This window comes from Chiloscyllium plagiosum, unplaced genomic scaffold, assembly GCF_037043375.1.
Source record: "Chiloscyllium plagiosum isolate Xiang-an unplaced genomic scaffold, Cpla_swu_hap1 HiC_scaffold_11, whole genome shotgun sequence".
Lineage (NCBI taxonomy): Eukaryota > Metazoa > Chordata > Chondrichthyes > Orectolobiformes > Hemiscylliidae > Chiloscyllium > Chiloscyllium plagiosum.
Window position 1 is genome coordinate 16,895,393 of NW_028270149.1, and position 13,937 is coordinate 16,909,329.

Consider the following 13,937-nt stretch of genomic DNA (forward strand, 5'->3'; position numbering starts at 1 on the left):
AACTCACCACTATTTACAATTTCTTTCTCTAACTTGTCTTTTACCTTCCCTTCTATAATATTAACCCAATAAAACTCCCAATTAAGATTTACAAAACAACACTTATTATCTCAAAAGCCAAGCAACTGTAGGTTCTTGTCTTCGGATCTTCCTGTGTCTTCTTTTGTCCTTGTTAGGAATTTCTGCATCACAGGTGACTGATCGAAAAGGGAATATTAAGAGAGTTTTTTTTAAGCAGCCTGTTACATGCTAGGACTTAGTAGTTCTCTTCTCAACTGTTCAATTTTCCTCAGTCTTATATCCCAGAGCATTGGATTGTATCATTGGCTTTTAAGATTGTCAATATACTCAATTCACACTTAATTGGAAATTGGTGTTTTTTCGGAGTATACTTTAAATTGACTGGCCAAATTCGAATTTGTTTCAGTCTCCAGGCAACTAACTAATCGAGTTGTTCGACCCAGTGTTACATTATTGCCTTACTGAGAACATTTGGTGCTGTGTCCAATAGTTCTTCTGCTTTTAACTCTCTTAAAGATAGGCCCACGTCTTCATAGCACCTCCCCCTTAAGAAAACATGAACCATCATAATGAAAATGACTTCATTTTTTTTTCTACCTTTTAAACACATTACCCTAACATATTGATAACTTGCATATAAATTCACCTTAATTTCCTCCCATATATCGAGGAAGTTGGACAAACCAGTTATATCACCAAGTTGGACTTAGTGCGTGGTTACTGGCAGGTATCTTTATCAGAGACATATATATATATATATATATATATATATGTATATATATATATATACATACATAAAAACATTAAATAAAGACAAATCCATCCAAACTCTATCAGTTAACTAAAGACAAATCCATCCAAACTCTATCAGTTAAATCCACAGTAATGTGTCTGCAATTACATTCTTCTGACCTGCAACATGTATGATTTTTAAATTAAAAGTTTTTAACAGAAGACTCCAGTAAAATAGTCTCATATTTTTATCTTTAAAACATTCTAAGAATGTGAGCAGATTGTGGTCAGTGTACACAATCATCCCCGACACATTGTTTGTGACATACACATTAAAATGTTGTAAGGCCAGTACCAAACCCAATCGTTACTTTTCGATCATGGAGCATTTCCTCTGGTGGATGTTGACCTTCTCCGAAAAGTAACCAACTGGCAGCTCAATCCCATCCTCATCTTCCTGTAGGAGCACAGCTCCAACTCCAATGTCACTAGCATCGATGGCGACTTTAAAAGGTTTTGAACAGTTTGGTGTAGCTAAAACTGGTTTCGTGGTTAAAATCAATTTCAAATGATTGAATGCCTCCTGGCATTGTTCTGTCCACTGAAACATTGTGTTCTTCTTCAGCAAATCGGTTAACGGTGTCACGACACCACTGAAGTTTGGAACAAACTTTCGATAGAATCCGCTGAGTTCTAAGAATTGAAACACCTCTTTCTTTGAGGTTGGTCATGGAAATTCCTCAATAGTCTTCGTCTTTGCATTCCATGGGGTCAACCTTCCATGACTGGTGTTATGTCCCAAGAATATCACCTCTACTTTTGCAAATTCCATTTTATTTAAGTTTATCACCAGTTTTACTTCCCAGTCATTCAAAGAGCTCTGTCAACTGTACCATGCAATCTTTCCAGGACTTACTAAAGATCACATCATCCAAATAGACTGCACAGTTTGTTAACCCAGCCACAACTCTGTCATGAGTCTTTGGAATGTGATAGGTGGGTTCTTCATTGCAAAGGGCATCACTTTAAACGGATATAGCCCAATTGGGGTTACAAAATAGAAATTTCTTTTGCTGTCTCTGATAAAGATACCTGCCAGTAACCACGCACTAAGTCCAACTTGGTGATATAACTGGTTTATCCAACTTCCTCGATACAGTCCACCAATCAAGGAATTGGATATGAGTCCAATTTTGCAATGGCATTGACCTTCCAATAATCTACACAGAATCATTGACACCGATCTGGTTTGGGAACTAAGACAATCGGCAAACTCCACTCGCTCTAGCTTGGTTTGATAATGTTCTCATAGAGCATGGTCTCCACCTCCATCTGGATCTGTCTGGCTTTGAGAGAATTAAGCCAGTACAGGTGTTGTTTTATTAGAGCAGTATTCCCTAAATCTACATAATATACAATAGCATTAGTCCTCCCCACCTGATTCTTACATATGTCCTTATACTGTTGTAACAAATCTTTCAACTGTGTTCTATGCTCCTGAGACAGATAGCTTATTAACCTATCCCACTCCTCAAGGACTTCTTCATTCTTTAATCTCTTTTGAGGCACCTCAAAATCCACATCATCTGGATTTGATTCCTCACTCTGCGGGGCAGTAACTAACACCTGTTTCTCCAGTTCTTTCTCTCTGGTATAATACGGTTTCAACATGTTCACATGACATATCCAATACTTTGTTTTTCTATCTGGCATTTTTACTAAATAGTTCATCTGACTCAACTTTTTAATTAACTAGGGAAGGAAGTGATTATGCAGGATCGGTGACTAAGTATGGAGTTCAACTTGGATAAATGCGAAGTGATGCATTTTGGAAGGTCGAACTTGAATGCTAAATATAGAATTAAAGACAGGATTCTTGCCAGTGTGGAGGAACAGAGGGATCTTGGTGTTCAAGTACATAGATCCCTCAAAGTTGCCACCCTAGTGGATTGGGTTGTTAAGAAAGCATATGGTGTTTTGGCTTTCATTAACAGGAGGATCAAGTTTAAGAGCTGCGAGGTTTTGACACAGCTCTACAAGTCCCTGATGAGACCACACTTGGAATATTGTGTCCAGTTCTGGTCGCCCTACTATAGGAACGATACAGAGGCTTTGGAGAGGGGGCAAAGAAAGTTTACCAGGATGCTGCCTGGACTGGAGGGCTTGTCTTACGAAGAAAGGTTGACTTAGCTTGGACTTTTCTCTCTGGAGAGAAGGAGGAAGCGAGGTGACCTGATCGAGGTAATGAGAGGAATGGATAGAGTCAATAGCCAGAGACTTTTCCCCAGGGTAGGATTGACTGGCACGAGGGGTCATAGTTTTAAGATATTAGGAGGAAGGTATAGAGGAGACATCAGAGGTAGGTTCTTTATGCAGAGAGTTGTAAATGCATGGAATGTGTTGCCAGCTGTCGTGGTGGAAGCAGAGGGCCATTTAAGCGACTGCCAGACATGCACATGGATAGCAGTGCATTGAGGCATGAGTAGGTTAGGTTATTTTATTTTACATTAGGAATAATCCATGGCACAACATCGTGGGTTGAAGGGCCTGTTCTGTGGTGTACTTGTTTATATTCTATGTTCTATGTTCTAAACTTGCGAGATACAGTGCAGCTGCTGCAGTTAATGAAACAGTGGGGCATCAGGACGAGGAAGTTTGAGTTGGCAGAAGTTACAGAGAATGAATGAATGAATTAGTAAGGGTGGCCTTTGTGGAAAAAGCCTCATGCCAAACTGGCTCATAACACATGTTGCTTCAATTAATGTTAATTAGTGCTAATATTTGCATTCCATTTATGTATATCTTACAATGGCGGTTCAGTGGTTAGCACTGTGCCTCAAGAAAGAAATAGCAAAGCATCAGGATAGAAATTGGGCAGATGCGGCATGGGTTCATGAAGGGCAGGTCATGCGTAACTAATCTTTTGGAATTGTATGAAGGCATTACGAATATAGTGGACAATAGGACCCACTCGATGTGGTATATCTAGATTTCCAAAAGGCATTCCACAAGGTGCCACAGAAAAGGCTGTTGTAAAGATAAAGATGCAAGGTGTTACAGGTAATGTATTAGCATGGATAAAGGATTGGTTAACTAACAGGAAGCAAAGAGTGAGGATAAATGATTGCTATTCTGGTTGGCAATCAGTAACTAGTGATGTGTCGCAAGGATCAGTGTTGGGACTGCAATTATTCACAATTTACATAGATGATTTGGAGTTGGGGACCACGTGTAGAGTGTCAAAGTTTGCAAGTGATACGAAGATGAGTGGCAGAGCAAAGTGTGCAGAGGACTGTGAAACTTTGTAGAGGAACATAGGTACTTCAAGTGAGTGGGCAAAGGTCTGGCAGATGTGAATAAATGTGAAGTCATCCACTTTGGTAGGAGTAACAGTAAAAAGGACAAATATTTGAATGGTAAAAAAATTGCAGCATGCTGCTGTGCAGAGGAACCTGGGTGTCCTTGTGCATAAATCAAGAAGGTTTGTCTGCAGTTGCAACAGGCAATTAGGAAGGCAAATGGAATTTTGTCCTTCATCATTAAAGGGATTGAGTTTAAAAGCAGAGAAGTTATGTTGCAGCTGTATAGGGCGCTGTTGAGGACACACCTGGAGTACTGCATGCAGTTTTGGTCTCCTTACTTGAGAAAGGATGTACTGGCACTGGTGGGGGTGCAGAGGAGGTTCACTAGGTTGATTCCGGAGTTGAGAGGATTCGCTTATGAGGAGAGACTGAGCAGACTGGGATAATATTCATTGGAATTTAAAAGAATGACAGGGGGCTCTTATGGAAACATATAAAATTATGAAGGAATCGATAAAATAGAAGTAGAGAGGATGTTTCCACTAGCAAGTGAAACTAGGACAAGAGGGCACAGCCTCAAAGTTATAGGGAGCAGATTTAGGACTGAATTGAGGCAGAACTTCTTCACCCAGAGGGTTGTGAATCTATGGAATTCCCTGCCCAGCAAAGTAATTGAGGCTTCCTCATTGAATGTTTTTAAAGCTAAGATAGATTATTATTTGAACTGTAAAATAATTATAGTGAGAGGGCAGGTAAGTGGAGCTGAGACCATGAAAAGATCAGCCATAACTTTATTGAATGACAGAGCGGGCTTGATGACCTATTCCTGTTCCCAGTTCTTATGTTTTCACATCAAAGGGACACAAGTTCAATTCCAGCCAAAGAGACTCTCTGTGTGGGTTTCTTTTGGATGCTCCAGTTTCCTCTCACAGTCCAAATATGTGCAAATCAGGGTGGATTGGCCAAGCTACATTGCCCATTGTGCCCCGTGATGTGCAGGCTAGGCGGATTAGCATAGGAAATGTGGGGTTAGAGTAGGGAGGTCAGATGCTCTTTGGAAGGTTGGCCTGGACTTGATGGACTGAATGGCCTGCTTCTACACTGTATGGATTCTATGATTACTATTTGTGTCATGTTTCTTTCTGTATTTTGCCATTCCAGGAACATATACAAATACCTGAGATAGCAAGCAAACAGAGATCTATATACTGTACAGTGTATGTATGATAATGTCAAGGCTTTGAAAAGGTGTAAAGGAAATTTATTGGAATGACTGCTGGCATTGTTCTCATTGGGTGCTAAAGCTAAATGGGAACTTTAAAAGAGGTATTGTTTATTTTTAATAATCCACCACTGAAGTATTCAAAATTATGAGGAGTTTTGACAGAGTAAATAAGAAGAAAGTGTTTCCATCAAGTGGAGACTAAATAGTTTCTGTGGACAGAGTAGCTACTGTCAAAGCCATCATAGTATGCCGGGAGAGAAAGAGAATAGCTAATGAACACACAATATGTAGAAACTAGAATATAACTAAGAGCTGTGGATGCTGGAGATCTGAAATAAAGTCAAAACTCAGCAGATCTGACAGCATCTGTGGGAAGAAAGTAGAGTTAATGTTTTGAGTGCAGTGACTCTTCATTACAACTATTAGTAACTAGAAAAAAATAGTATTTGTGCTGAAAGTGATGTTAGCGAGGAGCAGGAAATGGACAGCACAGCATTACTCTTGTAAAATTAAGCAAACTTACTTTTTAAAATGTGTTCCTGGGATGTGGGAACCAGGCCAATATTTATTGCCCATTCCCATTTGCTTAGAGGGCAGTTAAGAGTCAATTACCATTCCTGTGGGGGTACTGTCATATATAACCTAGGCCAGAAAGACAGACTCCCTTCCTTTAAGGACATTAGAGAACCAAATTAATTTTTACACCAATTGTCACTGCTTTGTATTTCAGATTTTCTTTTAAAATAAACTTAAATTGTACAATCTGTCATGGTGAAATTTGAACCTAAGATTCTGGATCACTAAGACAGTGATAATATTACTATGCCACCACTTTCGTGGTGTAATACTTGAAAGTTTTTCATTATTGCGCTCAGTTCTGGTCTCCCTTCTATAGGAAAAATTTCATGAAACTTGAAAGTCTTTAGAAAAGATTTACAAGAATGTTGCCAGGGTTGGAGGGTTTGAGCTATAGGGAGAGGCTGAATAGGCTGGGGCTGTTTTCCCTGGAGCATTGGAGCCTGAGGGGTAGCTTTGTAGAGGTTTATAAAATCGCGAGGGGCATGGACAGAATGAATAGCCAAAGTCTTTTCCCCATGGTAGGGGAGTCCAAAATTAAAGGGCATTTAAAAGACATCTGGATGGGTATATGAATAGGAAGGATTTAGAGAGATATGGACCAAATGCTGCAAATGGGATGAGATTAATTTAGGATATTTGGTTGGCATGAATGAGTTAGACTGAAGAGTCTGTTTCCATGCTATACATTTCTATGATTCTATTACTCTAATTAACATTGGTTTACTAATGCAAAGAGGTTCTTCTGCAGCTGTACAGGGTCCTGGTGAGACCACACCTGGAGTACTGTGCGCAGTTCTGGTCTCCAAATTTGAGGAAAGACATTCTGGCTATTGAGGGAGTACAGCATAGGTTCACGAGGTCAATTCCTGGAATAGCAAGACTACCTTACGCTGAAAGACTGGAGCGACTGGGCTTGTATACCCTTGAGTTTAGAATACTGAGAGGAGATCTGATTGAGACATATAAGATTATTAAAGGATTGGACACTCTGGAGGCAGAAAACATGTTTCCGCTGATGGGTGAGTGCCGAACCAGAGGACACAGCTTAAAAATACAGGGTAGACCATTTAGGACAGAGATGAGGAGAAACTTCTTCACCCAGAGACTAGTGGCTGTGTGGAATGCTCTGCCCCAGAGGGCAGTGGAGGCCCAGTCTCTGGATTCATTTAAGAAAGAGTTAGATAGAGCTCTCAAGAATAGTGGAATCAAGGGTTATGGAGATAAGGCAGGAACAGGATACTGATTAAGGACGATCAGCCATGATCATATTGAATGGTGGTGCAGGGTCGAAGGGCAGAATGGCCTACTCCTGCACTTATTGTCTATTGTCTATTGTCTATTGCTGAGTTTGAGTTCTGCGAAGATCACTCGCCATCTTATATTATTACAGTCCTGGTTCAAATCTAAACAAAAAAGCTGGATATTAGAGGTAAGGTAAGAGTGCCTGTTCTTGACATAAGACAGTACCATATATGGCTAAATGTGGCGCCAAGGAGTTCTCAGATAACTCGAGTCGATGAGAATCTCTGAGGAAAATCACCACCAATTGTGCCTAGTACAAAGGAAGAGGGTTGTGGTTATTGGAGGTCAATTAGCTAACTCCCAAGATATCTCTATAGGATTTTTCCAGGGTAATGTTTCACACCTGGCCATCTTCATCAAAGATCTCTACTTCATTGTAAGGTTAGAAGTGGGATGTTCACTGATAACTTTACAATGTTCAGCACCATTTATTTTCTTTAGATACAGAAAGCTAAACCTAGACAATGTCCAAACTGGACTGAGAAATTGTGAGTAACATCCATCCCATGCAAGTGCCAAGCAATGATCATTTCCATCAAGAAAGAAGCTATCACCCCTTGAAATTCAATATGTTACCGTCACTGAATCGGCTAAAATCATTACCTTTGACCAGAAACTGAACTGCATCAGGAATGGAAACAGCAATAGCCATAGGAACAGATCAGGGGATAGGAATTCTATAGTGAGTAACTCTTCTCCTGTCTCCCCACACCATGTCCACCAACTACTAAGGCACAAGTCAGGGGTGTGATGGAACAGCCCTTACTGATATTTGGACAGGTGAATGAATAGGAAAGGTTTTGAGGAATATGGGCCAAAGGCAGGCAAATAGGACTAGTTTAGTTTGGCAAAGCCAGTCAGCATGGATGAATTGGACCAAAGGGCCTGTAGCTTTAACTACACTCAAGAAGCTCAACACCATCTAGGAGACAAAATTGCCTGCTTAATTGGGACCTTATCCAGCATTCTCTCCCTTCACTATCTATGTGCAATGGCAACAACATTTGCCATCAACAAAACACACTGCAACAACTTACCAAGACCTCACTGACAGTATCTTCAAATCCAAGACTTCTGCCACATAAAAGGACAAGTTACATTTTCCTGCAAGATCCACCCACTCCCCCCCCCAGCGCCTCCCCCTCCCCACCCCAACCTACCCACCCCACTATACCAGACACTATCCTGAATTGGAATGATATTGCTGTTCTTTCACTATCCATTGTTCAAACTCCTGGAACATCCTTCCAACAGCACTGTGCATGTCCCTACTCCAAATGAACTTCAGTGAATCAAGGTGGTAGCGTCTCCCAGGAGGGGAATGGAGGCTGACCTAATCTGAGAAACCCATATCCCATGGGCGCACAGAACGTACCAGTGATACTTGGCATAAGTTGTGATCAACTCTTGCCATATTGATTGAACTGCTCCTCGGATGCTGCCTGACTTGCTGTGCTTTTCCAGCACCACTCTAATCCAATCTCGACCGAGGGTGCCTCTCCAGGGGTTCCTAAAATGTTCTTGACTGCTATCAATTCCACTGACTTCTAGTGTAATATAATGTCTGTCCTGAAAACTTTACCACCAGTGATATGTCTGGTTTGAGTGTAGTATCACCTGGTGCAGAAGCAAGAACCATTCTGAAAAAATATTTCTGATTAAGATTCAGTTGTCTGATGCTTTACATGCACTGCTTGGATAAGAGTAGAATTTTAACCAACAGGACAAAATAGTAAAAGAATATAATCTGCAGGAATGTTAACACAATTGTTCATCCTCTCATGTGAAAATCTAGAACACAAACACATGGGCTGCTGGGTTCCTCACCAAATCAAAGAATGAAGTTCAAGTTGATACAAGAATACCGCACCAAGCCAAAACTTTGACATATCGTTACAGAGCTCAGTTATTTTACATAGAAACATTGGAATGTAAGTAGACCACTTAGTCCTTTATACCCATTCTGCCATTCAGTCAGGTCATTCCTGTCTATGCCTCAATTGTATTTCATCTATCACCTTTTGATAACCTTAATTTCCAAAAATCTTTCAATCTCAACCTTGGAAATCTCAACTGACTCAGAATCCAAATTTTTTTGTGTGGGAATGTGTGCCTGATTTTCAAATCCCTTTGTGTGAAGGAGTGTTTCTTAGTTTTTTTCCTAAATGATCTCTCATTAATAAATCATGCTCCAACAATTACCCCAACAAAGGAAATAATTAATCGATATACAAATCTGTTAGTCACCATAAGTACCTTGCTTTGATCACACCTCTCTCTAAATCCAAGTGAAGCTTATGAAATGTATCCTCATAATTCAACTCTTTAAATCATTCTGCTGAACGTGTATTCTATTGCTTTAGATTATTATATCTTTCCTGAAGCATGTTGACCAATACAATGACTGAATGCAATTCTCCAGGTGAAATGGGACGGAGATTCTTAAACAGTTAAGTATAATCTCTCACATGTGAATTCCAGCCCCCTTGTGATAAAAGCCAAAATTCCATTAGCCTTTTGCATTACTTTTTGAACCTATGCACTAGCTTTTAGAATCTCAAATTCTATTGCTCCTTGCAGCTGTCTCTCATTACACATGACTGCAAATTGTCTCCTGTTTGACATCAGTACAAAATATTTGGCACAACTGAGGCCAAATTGAGACCCGCAAGGGATTTAGCACTGCTTTCTTATGAGGCAGTTTCACATGACACTGGCATCAGAGAAGCTACAATCACGGGCATATTACTTTGCAATGTTTAAAAAACTAAAAGGTTATCTGCTGATTTTAAAACAACATTTCCTGAACCATTGTATTTGGGTAAATGGATCTCTGGAACTGCTTTTTAATGCCAGGATAGGCCTCAATTTGTCTTTCATCTGGGTGTAATGTGGAGCATTCAGTGTTGCCAGTTCCCATGTTGCTTGTGATCAGATCAATATAGTAGAAAGGACAGGTACCGTACCACATAAATTGGCATCTTGAACATTAGATTGTTATCTGGAGATGTCAATTAAAAGGTAGCATGATCCTCACTGGCAGCACGGTGGCTCAGTGGTTAGCACTGTTGCCTCACAGCACCAGGGACCTGGGTTCAATTCCAGCCTTGGGCAACTGTCTTTGTGGAGTCTGCACATTCTCCCCATGTCTGTGTAGGTTTCCTTTGGGTGCTCTGGTTTCCTCCCACAGTCCAAAGATGTGCAGGTGAATTGGCCATGCATTAGTCAGGGGTGAAATGTAGGGGAATGGGTCTGGGTGGGTTGCTCTTCGAAGGGTCAGTGTGGATTTGTTGGGCCAAAGGGCCTGTTTCCACACTGTAGGGAATCTAATCTAATTATTCCTGAACATTAATGATTTCCAGCAAAAATATTGTAGAATGTGTCCTGTCAGGGTGGCTTTCATCAAATCATTGCAAAGTGCAATACTTTATATTTACAATCTGTCCATCATGTTCTGCATTTGAGAAAGTGCTAACAAGTACAAGAGATACTTGAGCAACTTATCAGGGAACAGTTGAAACATAAAGCTAGAAGCAGAAGTAGGGGCCATTCAGTCCAACTTGTCTGCACCAACCAAACTAAATTAGTCTCTACTTTTATATACCATTCGCTTTGAAATAAAGGTCAACATTCCATTGTCTTCCCCATTACCCACTGAACTTGGACGCTGCCTTTTTGAGATTCATGGATGAGGACTCCCAAATCCCTGTTCTGAAGCTTTCTGCAGTCTCTCTCCATTTAAATAATATTCACACTTCGCTACATTGCATTCCATCTGCCAAGATTTGCCCCCATTCATTTCACCTGACCATGTCATCCTCAGCACTTGCTTTCCCATTTATTTTGTGTCATCTGCAAACTTGACTATAGTACATTCACTTTTCTCATCCAACTCATTAATGCATATCGTAAATAATTGTAGCCCAGCTTTGATCCCTGTGGCAAACCAGTAGTTAATGGCTGCCAGCCTGAAAATGTCCCCCTTATCTCAACTTTCTGTCTTCTATTAATTAATTCTATCTATGAAAAAATATTACCTCCAGCACCATAGGTTCTTGTCTTATTATGTAGCCTAATGCATAGTCCCTTATCAAATGCCTACTGAAAATCCAAATATATTGCACTCACTGCTTTCCCTTTATCTATCCTGCTTGTTACCGCCTAAAAGACTTCTAATAAATTTGTCAGGCTGATGTCCCATTCATGAAGCCATCTTGCTCTTTTTGATCATTTTATATATTTCTAAATTCTCTGCTACTACATTCTTTATGATCAACTCTAACATGTTCCCAATAACAGATGTTAAGCCTACAGTTTACTTGTTTTCTCTGCTTCCCTTTTTAAATAGAGGAGTTACGCTAGCGGTTTTGCAATCTTCAGGGACTTCTGCAGAATCTAAGGAGTCTGAATTACTACCACTGCGTCATCTATCTGTGTAACCATTTCTTTTAAAATCCTAAGAAGCATCACATCAAATCTAGGAGACTTAGCCAACTTGGGTGGCATGGTGGCAACAGTAGTTAGCACTGCTGCCTCACAGTGCCAGGGTCCTGGCTTCAAAACCAGCCTTGGGTAGCAGTCTGTGTTGAGTTTGCACATTTTCCCTGTATCTGCATTGGTTTCCTCCAGGTGCTCCAGTTTCCTCCCAAAGATGTGCAGGTTACATGGATTGGCCATACTAAATTGCCCCATAATGTGCAGATTAGATGGGATGTTGGGGTAGGGTGCTCTTTGGAGGATCCATGCAGGCTGAATGGCCTCTTTATGCCCTGTAGGGATTCTATGATTCTTTAAGAACAGTACAACACAGGAACAGGTCCTTTGGCCCACCAAGCTTGCACTGACCACTTTCTAAACTAAAATCTTTTTGCCTCCGTCTGGTCCTTATTCCTCCATTCTCAACCTATTCATGTGTCTGTAAGGTGTCTCTTAAACATTGCTACTGCATCTACTTCTATCGCCTCCTCTGGCAGCAAATTCCAGCCACTTATCACTCTCTGCAAAAAATAACTTGCCTCTCATATTTCCTTTAAACTTCTCCCCTTTTACCTTAAGTCTTTTAGATCTCACGGAATACAGGCAGAATTAGCCAAATGGGTACAGAACTGGCTCAAAGGTAGAAGACAGAGGGTGGAGGGTTGTTTTTCAGACTGGAGACCTGTGACCAGTGGAGTGCCACAAGGATCGGTGCTGGGTCCACTACTTTTCTTCATTTATGCAAATGATTTGGATGTGAGCATAAGAGGTATAGTTAGTAAATTTGCATATGTCACCAAATTTGGAAGTGTAGTGGACAGCAAAGAAGGTTACCTAAGTTTATTATGGAATCTTGATCAGATGGGCCAATGGTCTGAGGAGTGGCAGTTGGAGCTTAATTTAGATAAATATGAGGTGCTGCATTTTGGAAAAGCAAATCTTAGCAGGATTTATACACTTAATGGTAAGGTCTTAGGGAGTGTTGCTGAACAAAGAGACCTTGGACTACAGGTTCATAGCTTCTTGAAAATGGAGTGGCAGGTAGATAGGATAGTGAAGAAGGCATTTGGTATGCTTTCCTTTATTGGTCAGAGTATTGAGTACTGGAGTTGGGAGGTCATGTTGAGGCTGGACAGGACATTGGTTAGGCCACTGTTGAAATATTGTGTGCAATTCTGCTCTCCTTCCTATCAGAAAGATGTTGTGAAACTTGAAATCTTAGCAGGACTTATACATTTAATGGTAAGCTCCTCGGGAGTGTTGCTGAACAAAGAGGCCATGGAGTGCAGGTTCATAGCTCCTTGAAAGTGGAGTCACTGGTAGATAGGATAGTGAAGAAGGTGTTTGCGTGTAATTCTGGTCTCCTTCCTATTGGAAAGATCTTGTGAAACTTAAAAGGGTTCAGAAAAGATTTACAAGGATGTTGCCAGGGTTGGAGGATTTGAACTATCAGGAGAGGTTCAACAGGCTGGGGCTGTTTTCTCTGGAGCGTCAGAGGCTGAGGGGTGACCTTATAGTGTTTTATAAAATCATGGGGGGCATGGATAGGATAAATAGACAAGGTCTTTTCCCTGGGGTGGGGGAGTCCAGAACTGGAGGGCATAGGTTTAGGGCAAGAGAGGAAAGATATAAAAGAGTCCTAAGGGGCAACTTTTTCATTCAGAGGGTGGTGTGTGTATGGAATTGGCTGCCAGAGGAAGTGGTGGAGGCTGGTACAATTGCAACATTTAAGAGGCATTTGGATGGGTATATGAATAGGAAGGTTTTGGAGGGATATGGGCTGGGTGCTAGCAGGTGAGACTAGATTGGTATGGGATATCTGGTCAGCATGGATGAGTTGGACCAAAGAGTCTGCTTCTTGCTATACATCTCTATGCCTCCATGACTGTTTTACCTTTAACCCCATTAATTTTCCTAATACTTTTTATCCAGTGATAGTTATTGTATTTATTACCTCTCCTCCTTTTGCCCCTTGATTATGGAGTAATATTCATTTGCTGAGGTGGTTTCCCTTAAGTTTGCTCAAAGCATTTACCATCTGAGTAACTACTCCTCAATATTCCATTTATACATTAAGATGTGCTTAGTCAATCTTAGACAATGGTTGGCACATGTCCTTCTAACTCAGAAACCTGTGCGTAAGATGATGTAGGGTTGAAGAAGAGTGAGCAGGCAGTAGTAGTATTTTGGTGACACCAAGTTTGAGTGTTAAAAGGATTCCAGATTGAAGAAAATGGAAGGATTAGGGGAGATCGGGGCTTCGAAATTTCAATTATTCCAGAACTGAGGTGAGTGCAACT

At 40.7% G+C, this 13,937-nt stretch overlaps 1 protein-coding gene across 1 annotated transcript in view; it reads right to left on the reverse strand.

Moving 5' to 3' along the window:
* The window catches only part of LOC122557458 (melatonin receptor type 1B-like), a 163,567-nt gene that overhangs the window by 113,994 nt on the left and 35,636 nt on the right, over positions 1-13,937 (reverse strand). The window lies entirely within an intron of this gene.